This window comes from Topomyia yanbarensis, chromosome 2 (assembly GCF_030247195.1).
Source record: "Topomyia yanbarensis strain Yona2022 chromosome 2, ASM3024719v1, whole genome shotgun sequence".
Lineage (NCBI taxonomy): Eukaryota > Metazoa > Arthropoda > Insecta > Diptera > Culicidae > Topomyia > Topomyia yanbarensis.
Window position 1 is genome coordinate 440,453,767 of NC_080671.1, and position 18,681 is coordinate 440,472,447.

General features: G+C 42.4%; 1 protein-coding gene across 1 annotated transcript in view; it reads right to left on the bottom strand.

The window, feature by feature from the left end:
- LOC131685594 (pair-rule protein odd-paired) overlaps nt 1-18,681 on the bottom strand; it is a 109,011-nt gene that overhangs the window by 13,995 nt on the left and 76,335 nt on the right. The gene's annotated exons all lie outside the window — the stretch shown is intronic.

An 18,681-nucleotide genomic window follows, 5' to 3' on the forward strand; every position in this document is an offset into this window, starting at 1 on the left:
GTTGTTTGCTTCATGGTGACAGAAGCAGAAAACAGGCAGCACTGTTGTCTTCAGTAGTTGGAAACAGACGAAGATGGTTGGTATAATTCCGTTTGTGTGCGCAGCACGATAACCGAGTTTTACACGCGAATCCTTCTGTTCATGGGATGCAGAGCGAGCAAAGGTGCTTTAACCTAGGCTTAATGAGCCAGGGCAAGGTGTAAACACCTCTGTCCCATCCCAAAGAACCAAAGGAGTGACATTAACTTTCTTAGCAAAGAAGCTCCCAACGTTTCATCTTAACCACCTATTAACGGAAACGGTCGGTACGGTTGTCCTCGTTTCTTCCTCATTCAAGTTTCAAAACGATTAGTTCATTAAATGAATAATTCAATTGTCGTATATTATTGAAACATCCTCAAACCCAACTCTGCACACTAGGCCTGGCCGTTTTAATATTTGCGACATATTATGATATGCTTGAAATATTAATGTTGACAAGAAAAACACTATAGAATAACTGCAGTGTTTTCCAGGATGCTGTTCAATACTGGCTGTGTAAGGGTTCGAATAGAATAGAATCCTTCTGTTCATGCTACTTTGTGGTGAGAGTGAGATAATGAAATCAAGGGGTGTCTGGTGTAAAGTGCTCAAACTGAAAGTAATTTTGTTTGACGATTTTGAAGGGAATGTAACAATGGACCTCTTGTGTTATGTTAAGGTTCAGTTATACATTCATTATGCGCGATAAAAAAACAAAGCAGGGGCAGCGTGTCCACCGAGATTGCGTTAGAGATTGATTCTAGAGGTTCAATTTAGCGAATATAAGAAGAATAGATTTTTGAGCCACTACGCCAGACGCACCCTTAAGCCGCCGTTTCATCAAAATCATGGCTTTTAACTGTAACTATAGAATAATCGGAGATGTCAGTTTCGCACTTTTCCTCTCAAATATCACATATGAAGGTACTAGTTACCTGAGTCACTGATGGTGGTAATATTTACTTGGGATGTGTCATTAACAGAATGATGGCGCAATATTATTCTCAGACCACGCTGTATACATATGACAATCAGTCTCCGACATGTCAGTAATGTTAACAATCAGTACACTACGGAAAACCCTATCCAAGGGAAAAGCAATTATCAGCAGATACTGAAAATGCTCCACCGCAGCGAAAAATAATTTCTGCACGCACTAGTAAATTGCGTGCGAAGAATAAGATGGACATCCACAAACGAATGCGATGGACTACGCAATAAAAAAAAAAATTAAAAAAAAAGTAGCTTTGAGATTATCCAATCACATCTGCACTTCAGTGTTGATTAAAAGTAGTAAAAGTTCCATTAGCAATTTTTTAGATGATAAAACATATCAAAACAAACCCTCGATCCAAGTAGGCTGCTGAATGCCAATATTTGACGTTTTTAGTTCATATATTATTGCCCAATTTCCTCGTTAAACTGTTGAACTATCTCGCCGTCACTGACAAACATAAATATTGTCACAAAGGACACTGTTGTCTATTTCATACTAGCTCACGGTCTCCGCCCTCTCCGCTGGCAAAGCACGCGGCGGAGGTGGTGGATGAAACCGTTTATTATGTATTCAAAACCAGATCTTCATGCACCCACAAACAACCGCGCGTAGCTGGCTACATTGAAGTGAGAAGGGGAAAAATAAATGATCCCCCGCTTTTTGTGTGTTCGCGCCTGAGCTGCCTGGCTCTTGGCTCTCATGTTCCTTTATTCCCATCCTATACCATTACATCCTTTGTAGTGAATCACATCGTTTTTTTTTTCTCTCTTCTGATTCTGGTGGTTGTTGTTGTTACTGTTGTTGCTATACACGCGCGCTCGTACAAGCATATTGGGAGCGATTTTTCTTTCGCCCTATAGCAGAAAAACGGCCTACTTCATCATCCCTGTCTGTGATTGTAGCTCGTTTGGTCGGGCACGGATCAACTGTCTCTCGCGACGAGGGTCACCACCGTAGCCGCCGTCGTCGAAGAAGACTAGACGACAAAAAAAGGATTACCGCGGATGACATATTGATCTTGCTTATTGAAATAAATCGCCGCCCCGACGAAATCTCTGCACACGCACATACCGGGGACGCACGCAAGCAAGGATCGATAAATTTGAATAATTTTAATTAAATCATTCCCCGCTCCCTTCGATAGGAAAGCAAGGGAATTCTCGGTCACACAAGAATCCCAAAGCCTACGAGTAACAGTTATTTATTTCAATCGGTTTTGTTGGAGCGCCATCGCCGGGTCGAGTTACTCCTTAACCTCCTCAACTCCAGTCCAGAGTCCAGAGACTCGGTTTCGTCGTAAACGAAAACAACAACAACAAAAAACGACATTAAAGATGAAATAATTAATCGTTTTCGTGTTATGTCCGTGTGTCTCATTTGAATATTTAGACGCCGCCAGCCGGCGTCTAGGGCCGACAGACGCCCCAAAAGTCGATCCCCAGTTTCCGAACCCGGACGAATTAAACGTTCCAAATTATTGTCTCTCAATATTGGAACGGTTTGCTCAGGTGAGCAGCCAGAGCGCACACGCGTAATCTTGATCTTAATTTGATGAGATTCATCTTCTTTTAAACGTCCCCGTCTAAACGGTCGGATCGATTCGGCCACGGCAACCCACGGTGGAAGGAAGGCTCGTCGAAACTCATTCGGATGAGAAGTGTGGCGTCAACAGGTATTTTATCGCTTTCACTCCCGCCTGCCATCCGGGGGGGGGGGGACTCGCCTGCACCGGGAGGGAAATATCTCCGCCCCGAATGCAACGCACAGTGATGGGGTCTCCTCGGACTCGAACGTCTCCGGCGATGGTCAGCGATAGATAACGAATCTAATTAATGAGTGTGGTTTAATTATTACAAATGATCGGTGCTTGGGGTCCATGGGGTGAAACCGGATCATCGATGCTATCGCGGTTTTGATGTGATTAGGAGATGTCGTGTCGTGTCCCCCGCTGATGCTGGTTCCGATAAGATGGTTCAGAGGGGGTATAAAAAATAAGGATTTGTTGCTTATTGCTGGCTGGATGGGACATAAGTGAAATCGAGCGATTATTGGTCCCGGGAGGTACACAGGTTTCTGCTGCAGTTTGCAGCCGTGTGTCGGTTTCAAGCGAGAGATGCAACTAACGGAAGCTAGCAATAGCGATCATGGGAATTAGGTCTGCCAATCGAGATCTAGTATAGAGAATAACAAACCGATGGTAGATTCCAGAGTTTAACCGAATCGATGTTTTCGTAAATTATGGGGACAAAAACAGGAAAATTGCTGCCATTTAGAAATAACTGATCTTAAAACAGTTCCCGGTCAAACCGATCCGGAATTTAATTAGGAATTCTGATTGGTTTTATCTAGACTATTGCTTTGAGAGAAATGTTTTTCTACCTTTTCTACCCGGACTAGATTCCAACAAATACGAATGAAATACGCCAAGATAAATTTTGACATGTGCTCAAATAGTAGTAAATGCTCAAAAGAAAAGTCTAAACGTAAAGTAAACGGTGCGTTGGCATGGATAGAAACGATCAAAGCATGCACTGCGTTTGAAAAAGTAAAAGTTTACTTTTATTTAAGCTGTCAAACAGTTATAATTCGTTGTGCTTGTTGTCGTCGCAGTGTGATCCCAAACCCGAAAACTTGTTTTAATCCACCTAGTGGTGCAATTTCCAGTTGGCTGAAAATCCACGAACATATTTCCAGTCGATGAAAAAGAAAATGAAGCGAGACATCTCGAAGTGGTTCGAGTTCGTTATTGTGGAACCTCTTCAGGCTCAATGTCAGAAGTATCTAAGTGTCAATCAACATGGCTTCATATATCTGGATGGACGGAGTATGGAACGTCGCTAGCAAAATGATAGCTTTGTTCCAGTACCAGGAGAAACTGGAAGTACTCCGGAGCAAACAGGGAGAAAATCGTTCCTGTATTATCTTCTTTTCTTTTTCTTCTTCTGGTAGCAAATCGGAGTGAAAAGGAGCAAGAATTTTTTGCTCCGGAGCAACAGGGAGTGACTTCCGTGTACTGGAACAAACCTGATATTACTTACACCAACTTATCAATCCTGGAATCAACGATCGTTTTTTGTAGTTATTTCGATCCTACCTCACAGATCGAGGGAGAAAGAAAGAGAGAAATATGGTTATGTTTAAAGTGGGTAAAGGGTACACATAAGTGCAATAATGAGGTATTAGACGGGAGTGTGTAGCAAGCAGTCCAAAAGGCAGGAAGGCGTGAACGCACCCCACACGCGATGGCTTGTCAGTCGCGGGATGACGGCAACACTGGAGCTGTCAAACAAAAAATCGCTTCCCAGTAAAGTTCAGCCGGAAATGAATTGGAATTCTGGCTGGTTCCAGTTCGTATTCCGGCTCCAGTGACACAACGGATTCTAACTAGAATCGGTTGTGTCGCTGGAGCCGGAATACGAACTGGAACCAGCCAGAATTCCGGTTTCATTTCCGGCTGAGCTTAACTGGGTTGGTTCAGATGTTTCGAGAGCCGGCGGAGTGCAGACGTGAATAGGGTAGCCGTTGTGCGGTTGGAGCAAAACGGAAACCTTACTACCCAGTGATAAGTAAAGCATAATTTCTGTGTACTTCCCGGAAAAAAACTCTTGGTACAGTTAGTGATAGAAGTTTTCGGCATTTTCACCATCCCAGCAACCGGAACCGTGTGTGTTTGAGTGAGCGACAGACCGAGTGTTGCGGGAATATCCAGCTCGTTCGATTCCGACGGTGAACGGTATAGAAGAACACCTTTCGACGAGAACGCAAAGAACGGTGGTGAAAAGTGCGGTTTTCCCCAATCGGATCGCGACTCCCAGGCAGAGTTACAAATAATCGAATATATTATTTTGACGGCTGAAAATGAACCTGATGCGACTCGCGGTGAATAGAAAAAATATTCATTCAAATATCCATGTTGATCATTCAGTTGAATATCGTACAATATATTCATTTCACTAATTATCAAGGAAAATGTTTTCAAATTCCGGTAAAGCATGTGAAACAACAATCATCATCGCTTACATTGTGCCAGGGCCAACTTTGATGCGTTTGATTCGTTGCTGCACGGTCGCTTCGTGTAATAATCGGAGACGAATGAAAATCTGCATGGATGAATGGGCGGTTTGTTCGTTTGACGTTTTCAGCTGCGTCACTGAATATTGAAAATGAATGCGGCTGAATATGATCAATTTTCATTCAATGAATTTGAATATTTTTAACTCTGCTCCCAGGAATCCAAGTGCATACCGTGAGTGAGTTCGACTGTAGTTGTACCTCTGCATCTCGACAAAGCACAGCGGTTCTACTTCTGGTGGTTCTTTTTCTGGATCTCAAAAAACAGCAAGCACTATTGGCAGACAGGCGGGGAAGGGACGGGTGCAAAAAGTGATTTCTAGATGCAACTAGCTCGTGGAGGAATCAAGCGTAAAAATGACTGTGGGAAAGAGAAAAAGCGAAGTATCGTGGGTACTAGCAGCTTCCGGTAGAGTCCCGTCTGGCGATGATTAAATTGCAGATGTGTGTTCTGACCTGGGTTCTGACCAATCACTAGAAAACCTGTGTCCAGGAAATGAATGCGAGGAAGTCACGACGGTCAAGCGGTAAGTCTGCACAATGTCTCCATTTCCTCTTGCATTTTGCTTCTGCATTCATGTTTGGGTCAGCTAGCCTTTTTGTTCTGTTTTACAACATTTACTTCAACGTCACGAATACTTTAGGGAAGGTACCTTGAACCTGGGATATTTTTGCTGTACTTCCATGAATTACAACTAGTGCTGAAGACACCAAGAGTATCCTTCGCGGATGATCTCAAGATATTTTGTCTGATTCGCTCAGTTAAAAAATGCAGATTTCTCCAAAATTAGATTCCAGTTTTTGTTTCTCGGTGGAAGAAAACCACGAAAACAACTGCAGAAATTGAATGCGAATTTTGTTCTCTGCCAAAATCGTGTCAAAATTCTTACTAGGTACACTCAAGCAGGAGTTACCGTCAAGTTGCGTTTGCATCGGCGGGGAACCCCCCTTACGACAATTCGTCTGATAGGGTAACACTTATTAAGTCAAATAAAAAATCCGTACCGACAGAACCGGTGACTGCTGTTTAAGAATTTGCCTGGTCATCATGGTCAGCTAGTGCTAGTCCATTTGTATCAAGAAAAAGAAGGATTCTTGATGCTCGTGGGATCTTAGCCTCTCTACAAAAACAGTCGATTTAATTCTAGATAACATTAAATTTTGCAGTTTCATTCATTTAAGAACAAAATTGGTATCAAAAATACAATTTCTAGATGCCAGGCTCCACTGGAATCGCCGGACCGACCCTAGCTCGTGAGTAAGGGATCCGCCGTCGGAGAAAAGATGGATGGCGTACACTTGGTTTGAAAAAAGTTTGGCGTTCTGACTGGATAGAATATGACTTGCGAAAACAGTGTCGCATTCAACAACAAACGAAAAAAGATAAAACTACAAAGAGTAAGAAATCGAAAAGAAAGCAGGGTACAAGGTACAGTAACATCAACAACAATAACAAAGACAACTACAATAACAACTACAACCACAACAACAGCAAGAGCAATAAGAGCAGAAGCCACAATAAGTAGAACAACAACTGCAACAAAAATGATAACAACAACAACTACAACAAGAAGTCCAATAACTTCACCAACAACTTCAATGGAAATAGCTACGACAGAAACAACAACCACAACGACAACGGAACCAACAACAAAAACAGCAGTAACAACAACAACAACACCAACAAAAACAATAGCAAAAGCTTTCATTCCCACATGCAGCTATTTTAACTGCAATGAGCAATAAGCACCATAACAATCAACATCATTGTTCATCTTGCTCCTGTGAACGTTCGCATTTTCGTCAATTTTTACGCACTTTTCCGAGGCAAACCACGGCAAACATGACGCAGCTGGTAACAGAACATTAGTTCTGGATAAGATTGTTGCGCATAACGAATCACAACAACATTCTTCGAAAGCCGCTGAAATTTTGGTTTACTGTCAAAAGTTTACTAAAATATAGAGCGCAGAAAAGAGGAACGCAGTTCATAAGAATATATCGATATTTCTGTGTACCGAAATAAGTTGGAATGAGGTTTTTAGAGATGATTGTGATTTACGACTAACCCAAAAAAAGTCGGGTGAAGGAGTTCTCATCGCAGTTTCATCAATATTTAATTCTGAGCTTATTGTTTGATCAAAATTCCAAGAATTCGAACATGTATGCATTAGAGCATATATAGCTAATGAAATATACATTTTTGTCTCAGTTTATTTTCCGCTAGATTTAGCTTACAAATCAACATATAAAATTCTAGCGTAGTTCCACCGCTGGATAATATCCGAGAAGATCTCGATTCATTTGGAAACAAAAATAGCCCCAAGAAAGCGGATATCGGTGTCGGGAGAAATTCTGCCGCCGGGAAACTCTCAGTCGGAGTAAGGCGAGTTCATCGCAGGGGTCGCTAGTTGAGTAGATCGTGATAAGGCTGGGGGCTGAATGATTCACGGAAACAGGAGGCTAAATGATTCCTGAAATCAGCAGCTAATCGGCTCACTGTGACGAGAGCTAAATCGCGACGTAATAGATGAAGACGAAAAGCAAGAGAAGAGCTTAATGGCTCAAAGATCGAGCCATTTCATGGATCAAGTGAGGCTCCGAGATAGACGAGGAAAACTTGTGAGCAAAAGAAAGCGAAGCGAAGAAAGTGCAATGAAAAACGAAAAAAAATGTGACTGCGATTATTAAAGAACCGTATCGAGTCCATCTCGAAAACGGCAACTGAGTTGCGGATAGAGTAAGCATCGCTACGATTCAAATTATGGGTAAATTTTCCATACAAGAAGTATTTGACGGTAATCTATCATCGATGTACCGTTCTACAGTTCGTCGGTAGTGAGAAACATGAACTGGAGGACAACGAAATTCTACGGCAATATCGCGGACGAGATCTCCGACGAAAAAATGAACGAAGAAAGACTTCAACAGGGAACTTTTCGTTAAGGCTCTCTGCACATATGGATGCAGACAAGCTGAAGGAATTGTTAACAATGCCTAGAAAACTGAAGCCAAGAAACAGTCGGCGTCCACCCTTCTGGTGGAACGAGACACTAAGCATTAACGTCGTAGCGTCACGTTACGTGCGAGCAGAAAAGTGAAACCGTCGGAAAGAAACAGTTCACCAATGCCGAGCTTCAGGCAATGGCCAAGGGTTTACAAATGAAGAAAGCTTCCGGCCCTGATGGAATCCTCAATCTGGTATTCCCAGATGTGTTCAGGAAGGTTAGGGTGAAATGTCTGGAAGTAGATAGGTGGAATATCCAGAAACTGGCGCTGCTGCCCAAACTAGGGAAACTACCAGGAAATTGCTGGACACTCGAGAAGCTCTTGGAAAGGGTCACCCTCAACAGTTTAACGAAATGCATGGAGCGTGACGGCGGTCTGTCTCACAGGCAGTTCGGATTCTGGAATGGAAGATCAACGGTGGAAGCAATCCGGGCAGACAACCAACACCGTCGAAAACTGGTTGTACTACCTTATATCTGCACCCTTGCTTTCAATAGTGGTTACTTAACCTAGTTACACTTGATGATAGACATAAACTTAGTTTTAATCATATTTCGTGACAAGTGGAAGGCAACTGCTGAGGCAACTCTGCTGAAAACCTGCTGAAGTTCGATGATGACCGTAGTTAATTCTTCTAAAAGGTGGTCGCAGGAGATAGTCCTCGAAAGCAGGCTTTCAGATACAGGCGATCGAGAATTGCAGATAACTTCTGGCGCACAGTAAGTCTGAGGCGAAAAGGGCTTGAGAGCAGTTTCTCCGAAAGCGGAGTGTATTGAGGTGTATTCACTGGCAATGGTTTTCGTAACTTGGCACTTGAAATCTGTTTCGCCATGGGAGATGTCGAAGAGCAAAGTGTATGAACCGGCGTTGGACAGCATTGGATTCTGTCAAAGTCCAACAGAAGTATGAAGTATGTGGTTTGAACGTTATTCGAACAAATGGTAGTTAAACTGAATCGTATGGTGTTTCCGCGTGAATTGAGCATTTACTCGGGTTCTAAACCATTCTGTTTAAAACACTCCACATCACAAAGCTCTTCAGTTCACTCCGAAGAAACTCGGCACCGGTTTTGTCCTGCATTTGTCGAGAAAATTTCATGTCATCGGCAAAAGAAAACTGGGGTCTTTGTAATTTGATATTGATGTTATTAAAGTAGAGGTGGAATGTTACTGGACCTAGATGACTTCCTTGTGGGATGTAGCGAAGAATGGTGCAGAGAGACAGCCCTTAATACTGATTTAGAGTTACCTTCCATCGAGGTAGAAACGGAGCCAGCGCAGAGATTGTCCATGAATATCGCGTTCGTCCAGCTTCGCTAGTGCCATATCATGGTTGATTTTATCGAAGGCCGCAGATAGATGTAAATACAAATAGCATCGGTTTGCAATCCGTCAACGAACCCATCGAGTACATATGTTGTGAACGAGAGCAGGTTGGTCGTTGTCGATCGGTTAGGGCATAAAACCGTGTTGGTCATCTGTATCGTAGTGTTTGCAGTGAACTGCTCAACTTCTGCAGGGTACGGTGATTGCAGGCCAGATGAATTTTTGCTTGGTCATAATTCTATCAGCATGTTGCGCAATTACCAATTCTAACAGAATCGAGCGATACTGCAGTGTTTAATCAGAATTCTACCAGATAAGCGCGACCAGAAGATTTGCTCGATTCCTGCTAGAATTTTGTAGGATTGAAATGATGTAAAATAGACTAGTAAATTCCATTATTAGGCGTCCTGTATTGATTGGTACAAGCCTCCAAATTGAAAAGTTAGTCAATCGCTCCAGCTATTTTTTTATATTAATTTTTGACGAGATTTCTGAAGTTCTACTATAAATGACATATCAATCGACAAAGACAACCACCAAAATTTTCCACCGAATGAAGCGCCATCTATATCTCATTATCTGCATTCTCAGATAGGAACGCATTATGGCAAGTGCATGCTATCACTGCGCAAAAACCGTCAAATCGAACGACGACTTTTTCGATTCCGGATGTGCAATTAATGTGTAAAGCTGATGAAGTGTTATCGCTGCTATTGCTGGGAAAACGGATCTTGTCTGTGCTGAAATAAAGGCCGAGTTATCCAAAATAACCAGCAAATCTCGCGCCTCGCTAGAAAGTTTTCAACAGCTACTCCAGTTCGGCCAAATTCCGGTACCTCTCGACTACCTTAGAAACGTCGCCTGCCTGATCCGAACAATATTCCTGTTGGTGGTCAGATCTTTTGGTGCCCGCCGACTGATCTTCCTCCTCCTCCAGAAGTAGCACGTACTCTGCTAATGCAACCCGACCCAACAACGATCCTGCAGAGGACTCCGCAACGATTTTCAATGCCACTATATCAAGTTACACCACCATTTTGAAGGAGTGTTGCATACTGAGACGCACCGCAGTTGGCCCTATGGAAGCCCTCGATCTCACCGCCACAGTCGAATAATTACAACCGACGATTATCAGTCGTCTCGGTCTTGTGTGTGTGGGATGGCTGAATCACTGATCCGAACAATTGAAGCGCTGATGTAGTTCTCGCTTTCAACAATTTCTCTTGTATCTTGTGACCAGATGGCAACCTTTTCTCTCGCAGACCACAGTCGACCAAGCGACCTTGAGTCGTTCCGATACTGTTCGTGAGATTGACGAGAAGATCTTCCTACACGCTGAAAACGGCAACATGACTTCGCTCTGTGCTGAACCTGATCTGTCCTCCAATAACATCGAGGTTTACTACCAGAATGTTGGTGGCTTAAATTCATCAATGGAGAACTATTTGCTGTTGTTATAAAGTCATCGCCTTGACCGAGACGTGGCTCGACAACCGTACTCTGTCTCGCCAGGTGTTTACTTCAACGTTCAATGTCTACCGCTGTAATCGCAACGCCCTCAACAGCCACAAAACATCAGGTGGTGGTGTGCTTATAGCCGTTCGCCATGATATAAAAGCCCGAGACCGGTAGGCGGGCTCCGAGTATGTGTAGATATCAATCAAACTTGCCGATCGCCATCTGTTCCTGCGTCTCGTGTATTCGTTCTGGAAGTATGTGAACGAACAGCGAATAGAATCCGGTTTACCTTTTTGTATTGCATTTAATGGAGTTTTAGGCACCGGCGCTAAGTAAATTTGCCAACTGTTCTCCTACAAATTTTCTAGCGTTTTTTTCCGACGAGAGCCTTCCACCACAACAAGTCGTTGCCGCCACCAACATAACTCCCTATCCTTGCATCGATAACGCTGCCATTTTTGTAGCAAATTACAATCTGAAAGCATCTAGTTGCCCGGTCCCAGATCCCAGTCACCGTGAGACAAGCAGAAAGTTAGCAAAGCAAAATTGATTCTGGCAGAGTTTCTGCAATCATTTTGCGCGATTTGTGCGGGAATTCTGGTAAAGAATTCGCTCAAATGCAACAACCGTTTCTGACAGAAGCGGTTCAACTAACCGATGCGGGTCGATTTTAGCCAGAAACCAGCCAGGAATGTACGGCCAGGATTTCTGTACGCTTCCAGTAACAACTTTGTCAGATGTTCTGCTCGATTCGTGCTTAAATTCTACCAAGTTTGAATTGCCAGGATCTTTGCACAGTTTATTTCCGAGTTGTGCCAGGGTTTTGCTCGGTTCCTGTCACAATCTGCCAGAAAACATGAGCGAAACTGAGTTCGCCCTAGTTCAGCTAACCCGGCAGGATGCGCTCAGAAATCTAACAGGACTGCTAAACCAAGACCGACGGAAATCTAGCAGAACGGTCTCTGTCAGAAAATTTGGTGACTGGGAAGGCGTTTCTTGGATTTTTGTCAAAAAGTGCATCAGCGGGTATCTTGAACCACTTCGGCGAGTCTTCGTGCAATTACTCACTACTTCTTGCTGGAAAGCAGTGCAGCAGTGTTTCCAGTTCATAAAGAAGGTAAGAGAAAAAAATGTTTGATTTGAAACAATGTTAAATAGAGGGAAGATTGCTATCGCCTTCTCGTTTCAACATGAACATCCGATACCAGATATGATGATATAAATATAATACAAACGGAAATAATAGGAATAAATCTGGTTGCACGCCCCGTAAGGGTAATAAAAAGGAAAAAAAAAACATCTAATCGCGAGCACCAAGACACCTTTAACGATAGAAGATAATTAAATAATTCCCATGACGCAGTAGGCGAGCCGCGAAAGAAGGTCTCCGCTAGCAATAAAAAGTTTCGCGCACGAGATCCAACGGGTAATCAATAATATTTGCTTTTATTTTTATTTTTCACATATTGTAAACACATGAAAGATCCACGGCTCCGTTAAGCTACCACCATGAGCCGTGTCAAATAAGCGAAATAAAAAAAAACTGGTTGCACGGTTAACTAGGTTCTTATGTGCGTCAGATTTGGCAACCAAGACCCAGTTAAACTCATTCCGGAACCGATTCGGATTTCTGAATGGAGTCATTATGGATTCCAAATCAAATGCAACAACCGATTCCGACTCAGAATCGGTTGTTGCATTTGATTTGGAATCCATACTGACTCCATTCAGGATTCCGAATCAAATTACGAATGGTTTGACCGGGGAGATTTAGCTTTTTAAAACTTTTGAAAAAGAAGTTCGCTGTGCTTCAAAAATTAACAAACTATCCGTAACGTTAATTCTATATGAACTCTATCTCAACTGCAACGACCGATTCCTAAACAGATTGAGTGGGAATCGGTTTTGGCATTTAAGCTGAAACTCAACACTTGCCAAACATCCCACCGAGAAACCCAAAAAATTGTTTCTAAATCGTTCTACACGGGTCCAACAATGAGCGTCTGTTGAACGATTATTTGGACGTCGTCTAACGTTGGTCTAACGAACATCATCCATTGAACGGTTTTGAAACTAGCCATACTTAGGGAGATCAGAGATAGTGAACCGCTTAACAAACGTCAAATCGTTTAATGGCTGCGTGCGCATTACTCCAGTTACTGTTGTTTCCACAACAGAGCGACAGTGTAAATCAATCTGGACAACAATCCTCTTCAATCACTCAAAAGGAAGCGAGCAGTGTCCAGCTCAAAAAAACCCACGCTTCAAATCCCAGTTTTGAATGTAAAGCAAAATAAAATTTAAAAAAAAAACTTCAACAGACACTATTCCTACTAAGAAATCATATCAAAATATTCCGGTCAATCCCAAGCGATTAACATTCCTCAAATATCCCCCAAAATGCCCCGGCTGGATCTAGATCAACAAACCACGGCTAGTTCCCCGAATTTAACACGCCTGTCAGAAGTGGGTGGTACGCGCGCGGTTTACGGGGCCTCACGCGGGTCAAATATTAATTACCAAATTAAAGCTATTTTTCTGGCTTCACCTTCTGGGACCCTTCGAATCCTCTCCACTGAGTATGCGTCCCCGCTTCCCGTTCGCTCATTCCGTTCGATCGTTGCACGGTATGATTAATGATTTCTCAATTCCAACAAACTCGGGGCCCGTTTTCTGCGATCCTACCGGGCTGAGAGACAAAGGTACTCGGTGTATTGATGAAGATTTTTCAAATACCTTTAAACAATGGAGCAGATGGAACAAGATCCTCGCACAAAACAACAAAAAGACACGACGATCGGAGGGAAGAAAACCACACAAAGAAACAGACAGTTTGAGATAAAGTGAGGCACGGATGGACGAGAGAAAAAAAAACGTAAACAAAACGAAGCACATGTATCTTGAAACGAGATATTGGTGTTTTGTGTTGTGGAACCTCTGGAATTCTGCTGAACGCGCGCCTTGTCCGAGTTAAGGCAAAAAAAAATACGCTCAGACGAGTAAGAAATATTTAGCTGATTCGATTTCCACATGCCTGTCCGCTCGTATGATTGGGCAGGAATTTGAATATTACTGCCCAGGTATGTTTGCGTCACGTCGAAAGTTCCAAATCTGCGAGATTGGAGGCGAATATAAAACTAATTAAGAAATTATCTAAATTTATGATCTACATTTTGGAACCGTTCGTACCGTTGCCGAACCGGTAAATATTCATCCGCCGAGAGCACGACACTAATTGATTGCCCCCTCGACATGGTCGGCTGCGTACCGGGGTCACAACAATTAATCATGGCCGTCCGATTATCGATTATGCGATCCAACAGACAGGGGCTGGTGGTGGAGCTTTGCTTACGTTCGGACGAACGTACGTACGCCCGTCTCAGTCAAGATAGAGACATGGTCGTTGTTTTGCCAGCTCACACGCCTGCAACACATTTCACTAATAGCTGTTTGTCCAGGTGTCAGCGTTTGGGATTACGGTTCCGACGAAATCAGAAAGGTGACTCACCCAAAACCGGTACGCAGCCATTAGCGCGAGCTGTCAATCTGCAACGACGCTACCCCCGACCGAAGAAAGAGAGGGATGTCCCGCGAATGTTTTTCTTTTCACCAAACCGACTTCGTTTCGGTGGTGGGTCGGTTTATGCAACGCATCCGAGCAGGCCTGGATAATTGACTTGAATTAATGCGCGTCGAAGTCAAGTGAGGGCGCGTGCACCTTACCTTACCGGTGAGATTTATGTAAACCATTTGTCACACACGCTCGCGCGCGCCTTCCTCAGACGTGAGAATGCGGATGACGAGGATGCTGGTGATCCCAGGGGCATAGCGCGGGTGGAGATGCCTGCCCGATCAATTAGCGCCGTTCGGAAGAAATTGAACGTTAAATTTCACATTTTTCAAGAGTCGTTTCCCCAGCAGGTTTGCGGTTGGCGGTAGCGTGTCAGAATAATTTTCAACAAACAAATAGCGTGTAAATTAATCACTTGCCTCAAATTGTTGCCTCTTGACGGTTTCGTTGCTGGCCATGCGTGGATGTTTGTTTGTTTTTACTTGCCACGTTCGTTCTCGATCCGCGTCCGTGCTCGATGGTGTCCAGAATGGAGGGAAAATTCGGCGCAGTCTCTGGTTTCGGGTCCCGTTCCTTGTATACGGTTTGTCAATTAAAGCATGGCGCAGCTCTTGCGCCGTCGTGGCACGTACCAGAGAAAAAAAAACCCGGTCACATCGTCCGTGTCGACATGTCCTGACGATTCGTACGGGTTGGTGTGTGAGTGCGCATGGCAAACCGTATCTCGTAATGGATTTAAATTATTTTGCTTTTCTCATTTAGATCGCTGCCCATTGATAGTTCGGCGCAGAAGGCGAAGAGCTTACCGCGAAAATTGATCCGAGGTTACCGGGGAGAGGACAGGTAGGCAATGCGTGTTTTCCATCACATCACAGATGGCCAACCTGGGGACTGCACACCAATCGGAGGGAGAAAAAGTATCGGATTTCACGTGCTATTAGTGGCTTTTGTTTGCTGGTGAAGAAGATCTCGGGATGTTTTACAAGATAATCGTCCGTAGATCGAATGATCGCGATCAGTCCCGGGGTTAAGGTGGATGGGTTTTTTGGCAGACTTGAGATGAGGTTCTGAACAGAAGAAGTTGTTTAATATACTTATACGATTATTTCTATCTTCTATCACTTACGGTTCAATTGTTGCTGCTCACTTTACGCCAGCCCTTGACTAATAGGTCCTAAAAATACATCAGCTCTGGACTCCATGGTTGAGGTGGATTAGCGTGCTCGAACTAGAGTGCCAAAAACCTCCGATTAGGCTCCAAGATAGAGCAAAAGGTTACACAAAGACAGATGCTATTTGTTGTCAAAACATTACCTCAAAATAGCCTGCTTCGATCGGATCTATGAAATTGTTTAAGACTTGCAGTTTCTCAAGCAGATATGAAATAATGCGTTCCATAAATTTTTTTTTTCGATGAACCACAAAATGACTGGGATCTTGGCGTATTTTATTTACACTTGTTTGAATCTAGTCCGAGTAGAAACACGTTATTATCGCAGTGATAGTCGAGATAAAAGCAATTAGAATTCCGAATCATATTCCGGGTCCGTTTGGCTGGTAACCAGAGATGCCTGGCGATATTTTTAGAAATCTGTGCGTAGCGTATGTAAAAATCAGTGTAAATCTGTGCTTTAGGAAAGCATAATTTTTGTCGCAAAACAAGAAGTCGCGAACGTTCTTTTAGTTTGTTGTTCTGGCACGAGATAAAAAAAATAGAAATTTATACTAGTCTATGCATTGGCAATCCTGAATTCAGCAAATGAGATGAAATATTTTGAGATCGTCTGTGCAGGACCAGTGAGGAGTTTTCAGCACACACATACACGTCATTGAAGGAAAGCAAAAACATCAACGGTCCCAAGTAGCTTCCCTGCGTTTTATCTGGCAATCTCGAATGACAACCATTATCTCACGTTATGAGAGCTAGGAATGAAATAGCTGCAAAACCGGCAGGTAAATCATATCAGTTTGAGCGCGACAATAAACAATAAAAATAAATGAATCGAATTTTATTGTATGGCCATCAGATCTTGTGTACGGGATTTGCTACTTCGTGTGAAGTTCTTCTTTCTTATTGGAGTTTCATTAACTGCATCACCTGCTGTTGTTTGGAGTTCATCATTGGGCAGTGTTTAAAACAGACGACAGGCAGTGTTCAAAGTTTCAAACATCTTGAAATAAACGGTCGATACCGCATCAATAAAAGAAAAAATGCTTTATTGTTCATACTGGCTTGGGACGACTGTCATTTTTCGATTGCTTTGCTTGCTTATAGCTCTGGTGCCATACAGGTAGACAACAGACTAAAGGCGGAAACCCTCGTTTGATTCACAGTACTGTTAACAAGCAGCGCAAATTTAGCAACCCATCTGATCGAGATGAAAAAAGTAGAATTATCAGGTACTGGTATAGATCTTGAAGGGATTCCATAATCACCAGCTCGAGAGAGCGCCCAATGAAGTTATTCCACGATAGTTATTGATGTTTCGACACAAACTAATTGAATCGTACTTCAGTAGCCAGCTGACAACCATTCCTTCTCGGTATTGTACAGTTTTTTGAGAAGATGCTCCATTCGCTTCAAACAGCTCAATACGAATGACAATTTATGGATTTTTATAGTTTGCTTCTACGTGAGATTCCTTTCACTCTCATTTTTTAGACAGAATTCTGTTTAAATCGTTAGCGAAATTCTGATGGCATCCCTTTCATAATTCCGATGAAATCAGTGTAACGACAAAACACAGACCAGAGCTCCGTTGGAATTTTGAGCAGGTTTTTCATCACATTTTTTAGCAGGATACCATGATAATCTTTCGGAATATTGAACATATTTTCCACAAAATTCCATCAGATTGCTAAGCAGAACTGATTCTTAGGATTCAATTCAACTTCTGAAAAAGATTCCACTAAGATTTTGACAATAATCTTAAGAAGTAGTCCTTCCAGAATCCATCTACCCCTACTGCCAAGTAGTAGAACTAAAACTCGATTTCATCACACGCGCGACTCGGTGTGTTGCCGATCCGCATCTGAGCCGCACACTTTAGTTACGGGTTTTACTAATGAAAAAAAATCTAGGGCGCGGGTACAGTTTAACCAATTTTGAATTGATATTTTACAATCTGATTGTCATACGCAAACAACGTGGTCTAAGCGTAGGATGTGACATCATCTAGGATATCGAAGAAAGGGATAGGATGGGCCAATCTCATTTCTCACACCGACGAACATCAGTGGAAACAAAAATCCTCTAAGTTTCTGTAACTGAAATGCTTTGTATTGCAGTGTGGGTTTTTATCCCTTTTAAGCTTACAGATCATGTAGTCGTATTCCAGTTATCGTCTAAATATACCAGTATTTTGAAATTTTCGCATTTTTTTACACATGTCTGACGTGATGAAACTGAATAGAGAAAATTAATAAACTATTTGTGTTCTAATTCTCATTCATTATTCATTCTACTTCTCGAAGAGAAGGGCCAGTCTTGCAGTTTCTAGTATCAACCCCCACACTGTTAATGCACTTTATTTCACTCAACTCGTTTCATAATTCGCTTGCAACAGGAATAGGAATAATACTTATTTGCTTTGGTATCTACCGTCTATTTATTCACATACCTGTTCCGAACGTTCACCTTGATTTAGTTTTTTTTTAATGTGCAGCCTGGGCATTTATGATGAACCATTACAAGCAATTATTGAAGGTAAACAGTAAATTCGTTCAAGTCATTGTATTGACTCCGCAGAGCTCAGTATAATGTTTGGGTAGTTCATTGGATTTTGAAAATTAGACTGATGATAAATTTTAAATCGTCCAAATATACCAGTATTTTGAAATTTTCACATTTTTTTCCACATGTGTGACGTGATGAAACTGAATAGAGAAAATTAATAAACTATTTCTGTTCTGTTACATTAACATTGCCTTATCCCATTGAATTCCCAGATTATTATAAAATAATTATTGTTATTTTTTCTAAGAAGCAGATATAAGATTTTAGATCTTTAAGAGCTTTAAACAATCTATAAAAACTGTTGGAACTTGAAAAGATGAAGCGCAATTTTTAAAGAAAGTTAAAAAGTTGTAAGAGGCGCTCTTGGGTCAAGTTCCATTAATTGCTTCTTTATCTTCACTTTTCTACCTGATTTCTGACCATCTCTCTCCACAACGAACAGCAGAAAAGAACGGGAGACAACGTTTCATTCCGTGTACGTTGCTTTCTAAGA